This window comes from Saccoglossus kowalevskii, chromosome 12 (genome assembly GCF_978046115.1).
Source record: "Saccoglossus kowalevskii chromosome 12, keSacKowa6.1, whole genome shotgun sequence".
Taxonomy (NCBI): domain Eukaryota; kingdom Metazoa; phylum Hemichordata; class Enteropneusta; family Harrimaniidae; genus Saccoglossus; species Saccoglossus kowalevskii.
The window spans coordinates 23,240,710-23,260,411 of record NC_140652.1 but is presented as its reverse complement, the minus strand read 5'-3'; the positions used below and the strand labels follow the sequence as shown (position 1 = coordinate 23,260,411).

The 19,702-nt window shown below is 35.6% G+C and overlaps 1 long non-coding RNA gene across 1 annotated transcript; it reads left to right on the top strand.

Moving 5' to 3' along the window:
* The first annotated feature begins 6,205 nt into the window (after window positions 1–6,205).
* Window positions 6,206–19,410, top strand: LOC146735645 (uncharacterized). The gene is made up of 3 exons (XR_014931159.1): window positions 6,206–6,259; window positions 13,101–13,273; window positions 19,373–19,410. It is a non-coding gene; the product is annotated as an uncharacterized LOC146735645 (long non-coding RNA).
* Window positions 19,411–19,702: the final 292 nt, after the last annotated feature.

Genomic DNA, 19,702 nt, shown 5'->3' with positions numbered 1-19,702 from the left:
AAAACAACATCTTAAAAAAGGCATCACAATTGAAGATACACTCTTTGAGGATATGCTATGGTGTATAATGAAAAAGAACTGTTTTAACCTTACAAGAGACATTTACTTGTGCTTCAATTATCATCCACCTACAAATTCAAGACACTGCATATCAGACTTTTTTGACACTTTACAGAATAAAATATCCAAATTTTCAAAAAAGGCAACACTATTCTACTCGGTGATCTTAACAGTAGAACAGGTACACTATCTGATTATTTTGATAATGATAATAATAGATTTACACCTTTATCTAATTCTTACTTAGATGATGACATATCAGAACCAACAATTCGTAATAACAGGGACACATCCATTAATGCACATGGCAAAGCATTATTAGAATGATGTAAAAATTGGAACATCAGAATTCTAAATGGAAGAATGCCCGGAGATTCCAGTGACAATTTTACATGCTACCATTACAATGGAATAAGCACTGTTGATTATGCCATAACCTCTCTAAACATATTTGACAGCATTGAATATTTTAAAGTTCATGATTTTACATGTACATCAGACCACTGCCAGATATCGTGATTACTATGATTAGATCAGAATGTTGCACTTGATATACCGATGAATAACACAAGTACTTTTAATAAATTACCAAAGAGTTGGGTTTAGGATAGATTGTCAGTCTTCGATTACCAAGATAACCCAGCATCTGAGAGGGTTCAAGCTATTGTAAAGTCATTTATTGATAACATTTATAGCATAGATAAGAAAGGAATTACTACTGCTGTAGAAGATTTTAATTTAATTATTAATAATGCAGCCAATCAGATTTTTAAACATACACGAAAGAGTAAAGATGGAAATGTTAAACATAAATCAAAGAAAAATGGTTTGACAAAGAATGTAATATTCTTAAAACAGATCTGTGTAATACTGCACGTATAATCAGCAATTATTCTTTTGATGCTAACTTACAAAATGTGTTTTTTGCCAAGAAAAAGAAATATAAAAAGTTAATTGACTGACATGAAAGAAAATAATCCCCAACAATTTTGGAAAATAATCATCGAACTAAAAGGCTCAAGAAATGATCAATCTACTCCAATTTCACCAGGAAAATGGAAAGAGTTCTATGAACAATTAAATAATAATGCTACTGATAATAATAATAATAATAATAATGTTTTTCAAAAACAGATTATCTCTAGCATTTCAGCTGTGGAAGTAAAAGAACATTTTAACAATTATAATTTAAATAATGACACATCTGAAAAAGAAATTAGGCTAGCCATTAAAATACTAAAGAGTAAAAAAATCATCAGGATATGATGGTTATTGCCCAGAATTGCTTAAATACAGTTCAGACTTCCCAATTCAGCCACTAAATAAATTATTTAATATAATCCTGGACTCAGGTATTTGTCCAGATCTTTGGAACATTAGTATTATCTCTCATATCTTCAAAAAAGGAGACAAAACTGGCCCAGAAAATTATAGAGCAATAGCTGTTTCTAGTTGTGTAGGTAAAACTTTTTGTAGTATAATTAACACTAGAATGGGTCAATATACTGAATATAGTAACATTATAAACAATAACCAGGCAGGATTTCGTAAGGGATATCGTACTACAGATCAGATATTTGTATTGAAAACTATTGTCAACAAATATTTGAAATCAAACGGAAAATTGTACTCATGTTTCATAGACTTTCGAAAAGCATTCGATACAATTTGGAAACAGGGGCTTTTCCATAAATTACTCAATAATGGTATAAATGGTAAAAACTATGACATCATTAAAAATATGCATCTAAATACAAAATCATGCATTCGTTTCAAAAATAAAATAACACCCATATTTGAAACGACCAAGGGTGTTAGGCAGGATTGTGTCATTACCCCAATGCTTTTTAATTTGTTTGTTAATGACTTAAATAATTCACTAGAAGATAAATCATTAGATCCAGTTACATTGAATAACTGTAAAATTAGTTCCCTACTGTATGCAGATGATCTAGTGTTAATATCTGAAACAAAAAAGAGTCTACAAAATGCACGAAATAGTTTAGAGGTTTATTGACATAAATGGGAACTCCAGGTAAATCTGACAAAAACAAAAAAAATTATTTTCAGACGAGGAACACTGAAAAAGACAGAAACATTCTATTATATTGAACAAAATATTACCTGTGTAGATATGTACAACTATAAACATAAAGTCAAATGGCTGCTACATTGAAGCCAAACATAATTTAGCAGATAAAGCAGCCCGAGCAATGTATGCATTGAAACAGTTCCTACCACCAGAAACAAATTGTAGAACTTGTATCCATCTTATAAAAGGTGTATTCAACCAATATTATTGTATGGATCTGAAATCTGGGGCCATGAAATTCAAGATTACAACAAATCGTACAAAACAATAACAGAAAAACACAATTGAATTTTTACAAACAACTACTAGAACTGAACAAATTTGTGGCAAACATTGCATGCAGAGCCGAAGTAGGAGAATTCCCACTCTTAGTAGATATTCAGATCAATTTAATAAAATACTGGACTCGTATCAGTAAATTACCAGGCAATAATATCACAAAACAAGCATACCTTGAACAAAAGAAATCCAATTTACAATGGTTTCCTTCAATACAAAAAATGATGAACAACATGAACTTTTCACGTGAACAACAGAATGATTGGTTAACAAAACGAATACAGCAAATTGGCAAAGTTGTCAAACAAAAATACATAAATTTCTGGAGAAAAAATATTACTGAAAAAAGCAAAACTGTTTATAAGACTCTTATAATTTTGAAAAATACTTAGATGTGTTGAATTTGAAACAAAGAATTTCAATGACAATTTTGGACTAGTAATCACAATTTAGCAATAAAAAAAGATAAGCATATGCAACCAAAAATACCTACTGACAATAGAATTTGCAAACAATGTACACAGAATGAAATAGAAGATGACTGCACTTTGATATGATATGTTATGAGTGTAAAAAATAAAACACTCACAGTGCAAGGCTAGTTCACCAACATATCTATTCTCTTGCTTGAGTGTGAAAGTACTTGGTTTCGTGACTACCTCTTATGTTTTTAAATTTTAGAATTTCTTTTATTTGGGAAGGTTCTTCTATAAAAATAGAACAGATATATATATTTATTCATTCAACAAATACATTTACATAGACAAGTACAAAAAACAAACAAAACAAAAACAGCCAATGCTATTTGCCAATAGCTACGTAAATAAATATATACTAGTCCGCTAAGTATTGTTTCATTGAATATGTCAAGACGTTTTTCTAAATAAACTTTTTAAATTTTACAAATAAATAGTCTGAATGAGGATACTTTTCTGTCTTGTCTACAATCATATATTAATTGTTTTGCAATGATTATAATGTAATTCAAAATATTCTGAAGATTAGAGGATCCAGTAATGTTAATAATATCATTTGTCAACTGTAAATGCATGTTGCTAGTTTTGTTCCACCATTCAACGAAGTCTGCCAAAAAACATTTTTACAGGGGTGCAATCAAAGAATATATGAAAAACAGTTTCACTATGCACATTGCAAAAACTACACGTATCACTATCTTTAATTTTGCATTTGTGTAACCAATAATTGGTAGCAAGAAAATTATGCAGAATTTATACTGAAAAACCTTCGAGTATAAATCTATTGCTACTACATGTGGATGCTGAAATATTTCATCCCAGTTAGTATTTTTATTTTCAAGATAGCTACAGATTCTACCACCAGAATAAAGATGTCTTTGTTTTAGAAGTTTCCAGTAAATTTGATTTGAATGCATAGATGTTAATTGAATACTTTGTCGATCATTAGCCTGCAGAATTTCTGTTCCATTTGCTATATTGATCAATGCAACCCAAATAGACAAATTATTAAATTTGTACCCACATTTCAAAAGGAAATACAACACCATTAATGTCAAACAGATCTTTAAATACCATATTCCAGCTTGCAATATGTTTCTGTTGAAGACTTGCTTATTAATAATAAGTACATTTGTATTGCTCTATACAAAGCAAGACTCGCTACCAGAATGTGCTTGTGACCAGGAAAATAACATTTCTGTATAATAAATTGGTAGGTCTTTATAATATTTAACATCATAATTACATAATAAAAATAGTTGTAAACCACCATATGTATGCATATAATTGTGGAGATATGAACAATCCTGGTATGACACTAAGTGTCGTTTCAACCACATGATTTGTGATGATGCAATTATAGTTGACAAGCGCGGCGCTTTAAACCACCCCTGTCAAGATCCAGATGTAATATATCTCTACGCACCTTTTCGTTGTTGTTAGCCCAAATAAAACGGAAAATAATGCTTTCCATTTGTTTGACATAATTGTTTCGGACATGTAATAAATTGGCGGGAAACAAGAATTTAGAGACAATATAAATTTTGGCAATTTGCATTCTTTCTAGAAGCGTGAGTTTTCTGGATCTCCAAATATTAAAACAACCGGCAGCTTATACGATTCTCTTTTGAAAATTCAGTTCATTTGATCGCATTTCATCGTACGAGATATATATTCCCAGTATCTTGATAGGCGTGTCAGGTCATTTAATACCCAATAGTTTTCTATATTGTTGCTAATAAATATATATATTTTGTTGCTAATAAAATTAATATATAATGTCACATTAGGAATAAAAGTCTCGCGGTTACAAATTTATCTATTGAAGGTCGTATCAAGATCAAACTGAAAAGAAAAATTATGTAAACACAGTACCGCTGTATTAAAGAGAATCATCCACATTACGTCCACGAAATAAATTCGGAGGAGAAGCATTAACTAGCAATAAACTGACAAGGTGACACGCCCTCTACCCCAATACCCATTTTGAAATGTTGTTGGTTGATCCCTAGCCCCACAATGTTTTGACTGCCACCGGATATGTCGGTCCTTTTGCGTATACGTCGAAACTAGGTCGGGTCCTATCAATACACATTGAATATTGAAATTTTGATTTTCAATATATCAATTTTCAATTTAGATTTGTGCGCTATACACTCGACAATGTTGAATCCATCACATATTGTGATATATGCATGGGAAGGTTCGTAAATAAATAATAAATCTAATTTTCTATAACGTATTTTGTTTTCAATTCGACAAATGCGCATTTGAAAATATGGGTAAAATTTCCGTTATCGTTTTCAATATTGAGAAATGATTGTTTGGCATGATCATATTTACTTTATGTGCCATGTATTTTATATAATGAATGGCCGCCAGGTGTGACGGATTACCAACACTATTGTCACACAAACTTGTAGTCGCTCTGGTAATTTTACTACAAGTTGAATAGCATTTATATGCAATTCAGTTAAATTGCATTCATATACAACATAGTCCATATGGTCGACGATAGTTGTCGCGCCCTCGCCGACGAATTCAATCTACCACGAACAAAATTTCCGTCTGAGGGCGCAATAAGTATCCCGACCATGTCCGGCTAGAAACGAAGTAGTACACGTGGAGTATGGTCATTTAGTGACACGCTCGTAAATGTAATTAGTGTATCATTGACGATCATAGTTGGTTTGAACTTTAATTCCGTGTGGTCGTCAAATGTAAACATATAAAAGCACACTCCTGTGTCACACACAATAATGATATCATGCCGTGGTGATAGCATTGTCGGTAAATGAAATCAAATTCGAATGAATCATGTGAGTTGGGCTGGAGGTCATGCTGTAAAATTCGTTTCAAAATGTTGTCATATATTCATTGTATCCCACATACAAGCATGCATGGCTGTGTTGGTTGACACTTACACTCATTGACACGCAGATCGCCGCAAACCAACCGTCTGTGCTGAATAGCGCCACCTGTGTTGACACAATGCACTTACACTACCTGTAGCTTAACACGACGGACTGAATACCACTGCTACAAAGACATCATATAGACAAGACATTAGGATTATAAATGTGCGTGTAAATTTTGGAAGTTGGATAAAAGGAAATAGATGCCCCACAAATATCTTGCCTGGTGGTTATTGTGAATACCATCGCTTGGAATTCCCCTTATTTTAATTGTAGTTCATGGTAACAGTGGTTTTATAGTGATGCATGCCGGGATTTCTTCCAAGTAGGACGCCATCACATGTTTTTGGCGTAGAGCCAATCATGCAGCCTATGAAATATCTCAACATGGCGAACTGTGTGTGTTTCCTTTTAAGCAGGCAGTCAAGATATTAAAGGTGAGTGTGGTGGCTAAAGTACTTAAACTGACGTGCAGAAGTGTTTTACTCGAAAATTAGTCAATTTACACGGCAACTCTCTCACCAACTTACAGGCGGAAGTAATCGTTGGGTTTTACACCAGGTAATGTCGGTCCACTATCGGCACACCTTTTTTTACAATCTTTTAGAGGAAAATCGTCTCTATGCGTTACATAGACCGTGTCAAAATACTTTATTGATACAATTAACAGTTTCATCTTTACTATGAGGTTTGTTTTTAAAACTGGCTTCAAAATAGTGCAATATTAGATAGCCATTATATTATTTGAGAGTACCGATATAAGTATAACCATCTATTCATATTTACATAAACCAGAACATAGCCACAAAGTCACATATCGCCAAACAAATATGAGCAAACCACGCCTTCTACGTCACGAATGTACACCCACTGACATGACCTCTAAACTCAACCAATCAAATACACAAATCAGTCGAGCGCAATCTTTCGTTGTCGATGTTTATTACGTAAATTATTTGACAGGCCTACGTTACGTTGCGGTTATGTTTTGTAGAACATAAATGCTAATAGTAAGTTGCATCGCAACGGAAATATATGGTAACCCAAGAAATAATAATAAATAATTTCGTCAGTCCACGCATTGCCACCTAACATCCAGAGCATTGTATGTTTAGCTACAGCCTTTAATTTGAGGTAGGTATTAGGCAGTGTATTTTTGAAGTTTAAATTACAAAATTATTTGTTTATTTTAGTAAACATACTCGTAACTGCACAACTTAACCGACTACACGCACAGCAATGGGTGGAAGAGGCCACCCTACCTTACCCGCATGTGGCGGGTGGAGATTTTCAAAAGTTTTTAGTCCGTATTCTATATTTTTTTTTTATTATTATTTCTGTTTTATTTGCTTGTTGGCGCACACATGTATCGCAGTTCCCTTTTGTGTGTAGATAGTTTCTAGTTTTCATCTGTTGGCGATCCGCTCCGCTAGGATTGCCCTTATAATCACTTTTGTCGTTTTGTGTGTGTGTGTGTGTGTCTGTGTGTGTACATTTCCAGTGTTCCAGTGTTCACGTATTATTTCTTCTGTGATTTTTTTGGCTTGGCCGATTTCGTTCAAACTTGGCAGGTAGGTCACACCTTAACCCTAGTTATAAGGAAAAATCTGGAAAATTTTTTTGGCCCACCGTTGCCATAGCAACAGCCAAAAAACTGATTTTTGGATAGCTTCGCGCCAAATGTATCTCCTCCTACAAATTTGGGATAAAATACTTCAAACATAGCTCATTCTACTCAGCTTGAGTGTGGGCACAAAGTTACCATTTGATTTTTTGATATCTGTTTTCATTACCGAGAAATTTGACCCCAAAGTTGGGGTAACTTTTCACCAGCAACGGCTCGGCTGGTTTTGTTCATACTTCACAGGTAGGTCGTGCCGTCACTAATTGGGAAAAAATCCTGGCCCACCACTGCCATTGCAACATCCAAAAACTGATTTTTGAATACTTTCGCCCCAAATGTATTACCTCCTACCAGTTTTGTACACAGTCAGCTGGCATCGGTGTCGCTGGGTGTATATGATAAAGGGAAGTTGTGCAACCAAATTTGCCGAGTTCGCAGTTTTTCGCCAATAAAAAAATAACTAAGGCAACAACTCACGGTTTTTCAGCATTTTTGTAATAAAGACATTATTCTCGATCAATAATCCGCCCAAAACAGGAACATTTCTACTAATTCTTGTGTTTTTTAGACGTTTTTCGAAAAACCTGCGATTAGGCTGCAAAAGTAGAACATTCCGGAGGGGGCGAAAGGGAAGAGCCAAATTTAACGCGTAAAAATAGAACGCGTATTTTGACCTCTATGCAGTCGTTGCCAAAGAGCCCTGCTTCCATCGCCTGGCGATGCTCTTCTGTTTCACCAGTTGCGTTTTTTGACTAAAATTTGGGCAGTACTGTTAGTCACAAAAATTGATGAATAAATTAATACACATAAAATATGAATCACGGGCTAATTCAATGGTCACCAAACACTCCACTACTAAACAATCTGTGGCAAGATAGTAGCGTACTGTATATTTGACCCAGATTTGACAAGCGTGGTACAGTTTTTTGCGCGTGTCCGTAATAACGCGCACAAAGGATTGTGGGACAGAGTCCTTTATTTGCTGGCATTCTTGACTTTTGACTGCAGTTCTTTTTTTATATTTTAGAGTAAATGCTTCTGATATGCTCTTAGGTTGCTTAATATCCGTCTGAAACTCTGGACTGTGGTCATATTTTTCGATTAGGAGTCGTATATTTAAATTACTCACTGTGACTAGTGTTTTGCATTATGAAGTATATTGTTATGAAGGTCAACACACTGCAATTTAGGTAAATATTTACCATTTCGTTATTTCATTATTTCGCTTTCCAGCATTTCCGGGAAACGCTTCATTCTAAAAAATGCTATCGCAAAACGGTTGGAAATAATAAATGTAACAGCAGAATACGTCCTAGCACAGTCACTCTACTAGGAGAGAGTAACTGTGGTCCTAGTACTAAACTAAGTGACTTCTAAAGACTGAATGGTGTTTGCGAACTTCGTATTAGTTATAAACCGACGTCAGCTTCACGTTTATGTCACCATGGAAACAGCCAAAAAACATGTTGCTTGTTTTTGAGCGGAGCGGATCGCCAACCAGCCTACCGGCTTGTCTATACTTCTGTTACGCGATTGCACGAACAATGAGAACTAATCTTACGGAGGTGCATGTACATTCAAAAGGTTAACTTCTGTAGCGAAGAAAAAAATTAGCAAAGGTAATATTGCAACGACTTTCCTCCACACCATTGTCCCCATGAAGATATAGTTTTTTACGAAGCTGGAGTAAGATTCAGTAACGATATGAACCCGCACTTCGGCCATGCTCTCCGAGGTGATCGTGCAGTCGAAATACAACGCTACACGAGTTCGGCGAGCGTGACATCGCAACTTCTGTGCAATTTGGAAGATATTACGTATTTCAAGGTGTTCAACGGTACAACAGATACTTACAAGTTTCTTATTTTTTTTTCGAAGAAGCTAGGGAAAATGTTAGACTACTAATCGAGCGATCAGTGCTGGATTATGATGTATTATAATAATAACTTAATGGCCTCCGTGTGAAAAAGGTTTACATAGGACAAGTACAGCAAAAAAGGGTCTTAAAATAATAACAAGATATATGTAAGAATTGTACAAAAACGAAAAAAAAAGAACTTAACTAGTATTTAAATGTTAAATAAATCTATTTGTTGTGTAAATATAATTGACAAGTTCTATAATTATGCCAGGATCTTTGCTTGAGAGTATATATGTGAACTGTATATTTTTACTGTGGGATGAAAGTGGTGTCATAATTTGGGCAATTCAATAGAAAAATGTTCTTCATCTTCAATTGAATTTGTGTTACAGTTATTGCATATTCTTTTGTTTATAGCTTCTTTGGGAATGAATATCTGCCTTCCTCTATTGCCAAGTTATGGTTACTAATTTCAAATGTTGTCAACATTTTTGTATTGTACCAACACATCAACATGAATTTAGTTTTGTTTTATGACATTGGCAGTTAGATCTTCAACGCCATTAGCCATGTGTAACCATGCAGTATAGCAGTGGTCCAAATGAAACAATTCACAAGTCAGTGTTAATGAATTTCAACATTATTATCATAGGGCTAGTGTCACGTTGTTGTACTGATAAAGCTGGCACCGGATTAACACACTCATCCTCCGCACTGTCTAGTGATTTTTTTTTCAGTCCACACACAGACATATTAATTGTAATGCCATTCGAACACAGGTCATCTGACTCAGTGTTATCAAAATGTGAACAAACGCTTTCACTTGGTTTGGTTAACATGTAATCGCTGACAACTAGTTCATGTCTTTCACGGAAAATCTTAAAGTCTTGATTGACTGTACTGAAATCAATGTTGTCATGGTGAATACTAGTGTGTACACGAGAAAGTAATGACGTGGCAAGCTCTTTGTTGTTCCAGGCCCATACACAAAATAGATAAATCCGAAATTCGCTTCAGGAATAGGCCTACATTCTATTACATTTCTTTGTATTGCCCTTTGTTTTTTGCCGACGGTGTGGACGCCATGGGCATGATCTAAAAGCATGCCATGCGTCACGTCATTCCGTTGCGGGAAAACCCGTCATGAGTAATAGTAGGAACCCGAGTCTAGTAGCGAGTCTTTAGTTTCTGAAACGTCGGACAGTGACTTTTCCCCAAGAATTGATTTCTACACAGGATACCCGATTGTATGAAATGTTACCTGTTACGTCGCTGGTTTCTGTAACTACCGCCGACTAAGTAATTGGAAATTGCCGAATGCCTATAGATATCGGCAAGGTGAATGGTCCCCTGGTAAGAACTCTTAAAGATACGGGTTGCGACGGTGTGATAATTCGTGAAAGTTTGGTTAAGCCCCACCAATTTACCGATGAGTAAATGTTCTGTATGTTTATGAATCGTTCCAGAGGCGAACAAAACGAATAAAATTATATGTCGACACCCCTTTTTATTCTGGCAATATTAATGTGTTGTGTCTCAAAACACCTGTGTGCGATTTAGCTATTGGTCAAATCCAGGGTGCTAAATTGCCTTGTAAGTGTGAGATGGAAGCGTCTGTCTTAAAAGCAGACTTTCAGGGCGGTAATAGCCCGGTTACAGTCAAGACGAGTTTTGGTAACAATTGCGCTAAAACTAGCTTGCATAGTCCGAAGAGGATTGTTATGCAAAATAATAAACTGGGTAGTCTAAAGTCTGGAAAAACATTATAACCCAAAATAAGAGTACTCCTATGAGGATTTAGCTCAACTTGGCGCGATTCCAAGAAGAAAAAAATAATGAGACTGGTGTAATTCCAATAAATAAATCTACGAAATCTCTCTGTGAAAACGACGCAGTAGAGTACAATAACAACTTCGCTATTGAGACTGATGTCATCAATGAAGCTTGTGCCGGTGACTCCGACACTTCTCAAAGAAATTTAGATATCCAAAATCCTGAGATAGTCTGTTCCGTCGCGCCTCAAGGGTCAGACGCCCTCCCGATCTGCGAGAACACGCAGAAAGGTACGGAACGCCGTCACCGTTCAAACAGTGTAAATCAAATGATACCAGTTGTTAACCCGTTTACAACTGAAAGAGGCTCGACTCACCTTTGTGACTCTTTGCCACGTGAAAATATTAATCAGTCTGAACAAATGGGTCCAGATGTAACTCCCCGCAAATTTAGCACTCATAATCGAGGCTGGTGCAGTAGAAACACGTGCCCAGATTTTGGCTCAAAACAAAAATGAAGCCCTTTCATTGGTGGCAGCGGTGGGATGTCAAGAGGTCTATATGTAATTGTATTAAATCCAAAATAATGCATACAAAGTGAATCGGGATGCTAAACTGTAATTTGTATGACATAAACATATATAGATCACACTTGTTGTGGGTTATTTTCACGGGCCATAAAGGAAATCATTAAGATGGTTATCGTTGCAAGACGACAATGTTTGGATCTCAGGCCAATAACAGTGGGAAATCAAAGAACCATGGAGAATTTATAAATAAGGGAACGAACACATTCATCAAACACGCACAGCACAAAATGACACCAAATTTGAATTAACTGCAATGTGGTACGTGTCCCGTCCTCACCCACTTGTCGCCAGGCAACCAAACACAAATAGGCTATCGGACCAATATTTCGGATCTGAAGTGGACGATGGGGGAGCATACATTTGTCATCATTGTTTTAAAAGGGGGCCCGCACACACAGTCCCCAGAGAACGGTCCTCTCAATCCAAATCAAGAGAATTGGAATATCACTACATCGTGGCGAATGTGATACTCGGTTATGGCGAAGTCGGCCTATCACACATGAATCAGACGATTTACCTCGAAGTCTTTCTTTCGACTTACTCGCACAACAACAGGCAATCGATCGGGGTTCCAACGTCTGCCTCGTGGTATGTAGGAGCGACGTCTTTCAATCATGGACAATTCGTGTCACAGGATTCAGGACTTACTCCAACGGTGACTTGGAAGATTTCCCTTCTTTGCCACGAGTGTTCAGTAGGAATCAATGCAATTACCCGCCTGATTTAGTTGAATTTTTACTCCGCTCACTGTAACCAAGTTCAGATTTTCTGGCCATTTTCCTGTCCTATTTCTAGCGCGTTCCTTCAACCAATCCGAGACCTCGTCTCTACAGGTCAAAGGCTGATCACTCTCAATTCCCATAAAAAACTCCAAATTTAGGAAAGACATCCCCAATCCCCAATCTCGCTCCTGTACACGGTGAGTCCTAAAAATCTAAAACAAGTCACATACCATGGCACCAGGCAAACGCCATGGCAATCATTTTCCACATAAATACTAACCCAAAAATTGATCCGAACTCGGTCAATAAACCGGTAATAAAACAGCATTTCGTGCATCACTTAAATACTGAATAATATTAAACAGTAAATGAAATACTCAAACACCAAAATATCAAGTTAAAGCTCCTGGCTTTATTATCTTTCAAACTAATTATTAGAATCAAAGCACGGAGCAATACAATGAATACACTCACTAAAATAGAGGGTTGCTTAGGGAAGTGTGATACCTCACAGTTCCAGGATGTAGAAATGGATGCCAATGGATAGAGTGTTGCAAGGGTGTAGTCATTAATCATTATTATTTTGTTATCAAGCTTTTTCTGTTTTGCCCAACGACAGTCTACTACATCTTTAAATATGCAGACCTATCAACTAGTCAAATGTTAATGCACTAAGTGTAACTTTGATTATTGTTTATCTATGTTTCAGGAACTGAAAAAGATACATGTGTTATTGCCAAGACTGTATTCCCACTATTCCAAGATGAGTACGATATCACCATCAATGAACGGCACAACAACGTGGGTGGCAGCTGATCGAATTTCTAGTGAATGGCCAGCAGTTTGGGTAGCATTTAGTGGAGCTATTGTGATAGCGTGTCTGTAAGTTCATCACTACGTTCCACAATGTTGAATCTGACAATAAGAAAACAATAAACACGAACAATGCTAAAACAGGCGATGACGGAAAACCGAAAAACTACCATTTTCTGTGAATATGGCCCAGTTGTTCCGAAATCCTAATTTTAAGAAAGAAAGATTTAACTTTTCTTTATTTTCAAGAAGATAGAAAGCACATCAAGTATCCAGCAGTTTCGAATCTCTAGTCGTGTCGTGGAGGGCGGTTTTGAATGAATAAAGTAAGCCAGTTAATTTCGCATAAATGTTACCGTTGAAATTATTAGTGGACGGATTTTTTCTTATAGAACTTGCCCAAATTGTAATATTTTTTTCGAGAAGGATCTGCGTGATATTATAAAAACTGAACTTAATAGAGGCAACGTTTTAATATATAAATAAACATTCATGGATGCAGGATGTGAGATTTAATATACGTGAAAACATAGCTATGAAAATGTTTCTCGAATACACTACTAAACATCATCTACCCTTACAACAAGTTCTATCTCTAGCTTTGAAAATAAATGCTATGTTCGTCTGCTTAAATGACGACCCACAAATATTAGACTTATTCAATATTTTAGTAAGCAAACCGATTTTTATTCTACACACTCAATAGGATTATGACGGAAATACCATCAAGGCCACATGCATGTATTGGGTCGGTCTCTTTCAGTACAGATAACGCCTGACCTGTTGATATATCTTGTTAACCAATAAGAACATTTCATGTTCACTGATGAACGTCTGGTTTTGCAGACTCATTATTACTAATGTCTCTCGCATACCCATGTGATACATATCATCACTCAGAACCATTATTTAAGACTATAATAATGATGGCGTAGTTATGGTCGGAAACTTGTTTGGCGACTCCATGTCATTGTTTGTTATCTCAAAATTTAAACAGGTTTTGAGGGTCACACAAATAAGTTGTGTGTACAATTGGAAAGAATTAGCTATTTTCCTAATTCTATCGCGAAAATGCATACATACATTTGACTTCTTGTTGGGGCTTGTTGGGTAAAAATGGAAGGTGGTACCTATTGTTTCAATGGAGTTCTATTGCGAACATACATACAGACATTGTGTGACCCTGACTGTCTTTTATGTTGAATGAGTAAAGAGTGTTCGAAGGCGGGGCATACTTTCCTTGTAGCTATATTGCCAACATACACTTCCCCGTACCATGATTTTTTTCGATATCTTTCCTTAAAATATTAACCAGATCTTGTAAGTCACATGTGTGTAAAATTTGTAGGCGCTAGTTTGTCACTGTAGTTACATTTTGAACACACATAAATACACACTGTGTTCGAGATAATGTAATGTAAAGTCTTGTCTTGTTTGTCAGTCAACCTGAGTAAATGTGTCAGTCCATCTGAGTAAATGTGTCAGTTCACAAAAGTGAGTATGACAAAACTCGACTTTTCACTAAAATCGAGCCACATATATTATCAGTTCATGGACACTGAACAGAAGTACTTAGACATTACTTGATAACGAACATAGCTAATATGCGGTATGTATGTTAGCTTCATACCTACTATGCGGTGAAGATGTTAGCTTCATAGCTAACATGTGGTAATGATGTACTTAATATGCGGTGAAGATGTTAGCTACATAGCTAATATGCGGTAATGATGTTAGCTATATACCTAATATGCAGTGAAGATGTTAGCTACATAGCTAATATGCGGTAATGATGTTAGCTATATACCTAATATGCGGTGAAGATGTTAGCTACATAGCTAATATGCGGTGATGATGTTAGCTATATATGAAATATGCGGAGAAGATGTTAGCTACATAGCTAATATGCGGTAATGATGTTAGCTATATACCTAATATGCGGTGAAGATGTTAGCTATGATGTTTGTTATATACCAAATATGCAGTGAAGATGTTAGCTACATACGCTAATATGCGGTAATGATGTTGGCTATATACCTAATATGCGGTGAAGATGTTAGCTACATTGCTAACATGGGGTAATGATGTTAGCTATATACCTAATATGCGGTGAAGATGTTAGCTACATAGCTAACACGGGATAATGATGTTAGCTATATACCAAATATGCGGTGAAGATGTTAGCTATATACCTAATATGCGGTAATGATGTTAGCTATATACCAAATATGTGGTGAAGATGTTAGCTACATAGCTAACATGCGGTAATGATGTTAGCTTTATAGCTAATATGCGGTGAAGATGTTAGCTACATACACTAATATACGGTAATGATGTTAGCTACATTGCTAACATGGGGTAATGATGTCAGCTATATACCAAATATGCGGTGAAGATGTTAGCTACATAGCTAATATGTGGTAATGATGTTAGCTATATACCCAATATGCGGTAATGATGTTAGCTATATACCCAATATGCGGTAATGATGTTAGCTATATACCTACTATGCGGCGAAGATGTTAGCTACATAGCTAACATGGGATAATGATGTTAGCTATATACCCAATATGCGGTAATGATGTTAGATATATACCTACTATGCGGTGAAGATGTTAGCTATATACCTAATATGCGGTAATGATGTTAGCTATATACCAAATATGCGGCGAAGATGTTAGCTACATAGCTAACATGGGATAATGATGTTAGCTATATACCCAATATGCGGTAATGATGTTAGCTATATACCACATATGCGATGAAGATGTTAGCTACTTACGCTAATATGTGGTAATGATGTTACCTATATACCTAACATGCGATGAAGATGTTAGCTACATAGCTAATATGTGGTGAAGATGTTAGCTACATAGCTAACATGCGGTAATGATGTTAGCTATATACCAAATATGCGGCGAAGATGTTAGCTACATACGCTACTATGCGGTAATGATGTTAGCTATATACATAATATACGGTGAAGATGTTAGCTACATAGCTAACATGTGGTGATGATGTTAGCTTTATACCTAATATTCGGTGAAGATGTTGACTACATATGCTAATATGCGGGAATGATGTTTGCTATATCCCAAATATGCGGTGAAGATGTTAGCTACATACGCTAATATGCGGTAATGATCGTAGCTATATACCTAATATTCGGTGAAGATGTTGACTACATATACTAATATGCGGGAATGATGTTTGCTATATCCCAAATATGCGGTGAAGATGTTAGCTACATACGCTAACATGGGGTAATGATGTTAGCTATATACCAAATATGCGTTGAAGATGATAGCTACATATGCTAATATGCGGTAATGATGTTAGCTATATCCCTAATATGCAGTGAAGATGTTAGCTACATAGCTGACATGTGGTAATGATGTTAGCTTTATATCTAATATGCGGTGAAGATGTTAGCTACATAGCTAACATGTGGTGATGATGTTAGCTATATACCAAATATGCGGTGAAGATGTTAGCTACATAGCTAACATGGGGTAATGATGTTAGCTGCATACCTTATATGCGGTGAAGATTTTAGCTACATAGCTATCATGGGATAATGATGTTACATATATATCTAATATGCGGTAATGATGTTAGCTATATACCAAATATGCGGTGAAGATGTTAGCTACATACGCTAATATGCGGTAATGATGTTACCTATATAACTAATATGCGATGAAGATGTTAGCTACATAGCTAATATGTGGTGAAGATGTTAGCTACATAGCTAATATGCAGTGAAGATGTTAGCTACATACGTTAATATACGGCAATGATGTTAGCTATATACCATATACGCGGTGAAGATGTTAGCTACATACGCTACTATGCGGTAATGTTGTTAGCTATATACCTAATATACGGTGAAGATGTTAGCTACATAGCTAACTTGTGGTTATGATGTTAGCTATATAGCTAACTTGTGGTGAAGATGTTAGCTACATAGCTAATATGCGGTGAAGATGTTAGCTACATACGCTAATATACGGTAATGATGTTAGCTATATACCAAATACGCGGTGAAGATGTTAGCTACATACGCTAATATACGGTAATGTTGTTAGCTATATACCTAATATACGGTGAAGATGTTAGCTACATAGCTAACTTGTGGTTATGATGTTAGCTATATACCAAATATGCGGTGAAGATGTTAGCTACATAGCTAACATATGGTAATGATGTTAGCTATATACCTAATATACGGTGAAGATGTTAGCTACATAGCTAACATGTGGCAATGAAGTTAGCTTTATACATAATATTCGGTGAAGATGTTAGCTACATACGCTAATATGCGGTAATGATGTTTGCTATATCCCAAATATGCGGTGAAGATGTTAGCTACATACGCTAATATGCGGTAATGATGTTAGATATATACCTAATATGCGGTGAAGTTGTTAGCCACATAGCTAATATGCGGTAATGATGTTAGCTATATACCAAATTTGCATTGAAGATGTTAGCTACATACGATAATATGCGGTAATGATGTTAGCTATATACCAAATATGCGGTGAAGATGTTAGCTACATAGCTAACATGGGGTAATGATGTTAGCTATATATTTAATATGCGGCAATGATGTTAGCTATATACCAAATATGCGGTGAAGATGTTACCTATATACCTAATATGCGATGAAGATGTTAGCTACATAGCTAACATGTGTTGATGATGTTAGCTATATACCAAATATGCGGTGAAGATGTTAGCTACATAGCTAACATATGGTAATGATGTTAGCTTTATACCTAATATTCGGTGAAGATGTTAGCTACATACGCTAATATGTGGTAATGATGTTTGCTATATCCCAAATATACGGTGAAGATGTTTGCTACATAGCTAATATGCGGTGATGATGTTAGCTATATATGAAATATGCAGAGAAGATGTTAGCTACATAGCTAATATGCGGTAATGATGTTAGCTATATACCAAATATACGGTGAAGATGTTTGCTACATAGCTAATATGCGGTGATGATGTTAGCTATATACCAAATATGCGGTGAAGATGTTAGCTACATAGCTAACATGTGGTAATGATGTTAGCTTTATACCTAATATGCGGTGAAGATGTTAGCTACATACGCTAATATGCGGTAATGGTGTTAGCTATATACCTAATATGCGGTGAAGATGTTAGCTACATAGCTAACATGTGGTAAGGATGTTAGCTTTATAGCTAATATGCGGTGAAGATGTTAGCTACATACGCTAATATGCGGTAATGGTATTAGCTATATACCTAATATGCGGTAATGATGTTAGCTATACACCTAATATGCGGTGAAGATGTTAGCTACATAGCTAACATGCGGTAATGATGTTAGCTTTATAGGTAATATGCGGTGAAGATGTTAGCTACATACACTAATATACGGTAATGATGTTAGCTATATACCAAATATGCGTTGAAGATGATAGCTACATACGATAATATGCGGTAATGATGTTAGCTATATACACTAATATGCGGTAATGGTATTAGCTATATACCTAGTATGCGGTAATGATGTTAGCTATATACCTAATATGCGGTGAAGATGTTAGCTACATAGCTAACATGCGTTAATGATGTTAGCTTTATACCTAATATGCGGTGAAGATGTTAGCTACATATGCTAATATGCGGTAATGGTGTAAGCTATATCCCTAATATGCGGTGAAGATGTTAGCTATTTACGCTAATATGTGGTGAAGATGTTAGCTACATAGCTAACATGTGGTAATGATGTTAGCTTTATACCTAATATGCGGTGAAGATGTTAGCTACATACGCTAATATGCGGTAATGTTATTAGCTATATACCTAATATGCGGTAATGATGTTAGCTATATACCTAATATGCGGTGAAGATGTTAGCTACATAGCTAACATGCGGTAATGATGTTAGCTTTATACCTAATATGCGGTGAAGATGTTAGCTACATACGCTAATATGCGGTAATTGTGTTAGCTATATACCTAATATGCGGTAATGATGTTAGCTACACAGATATGCGATACTTATGTTATCTATATAGATACCATGTGGTACTACTAAGACAGGCAGGAAGTATTTTGGGTACTTTCCCACCATATTACTTTACGCCCTGTACATTAAATATATATATATTTCTTTTAATATTGCAGAGCCAGTATTATAATATTTATAGTCAGAAGAAGAAGAATCGAAACCGTATGTATTCACTTGCTTTTTGCGTTAGCACATAAATACGATTGAATAAGTGTTTTAATTTTCAATTAATTCGAACCATTAAAAACCATTAAAAATTTGACCATTAAAAACCATTAAAAATTTGACTGACCATGGCCACACATGAAATTTGATCTACATTAGAAAGCATAGTCAATTTTTTTGTGAAAAAGTGTAGAAAAATATGAATATGACTATACCAAATTTATCCTCATTAAACATTGAATCAGGTAAATTAGAAATGACTGCACCCCAAATTGACTAGC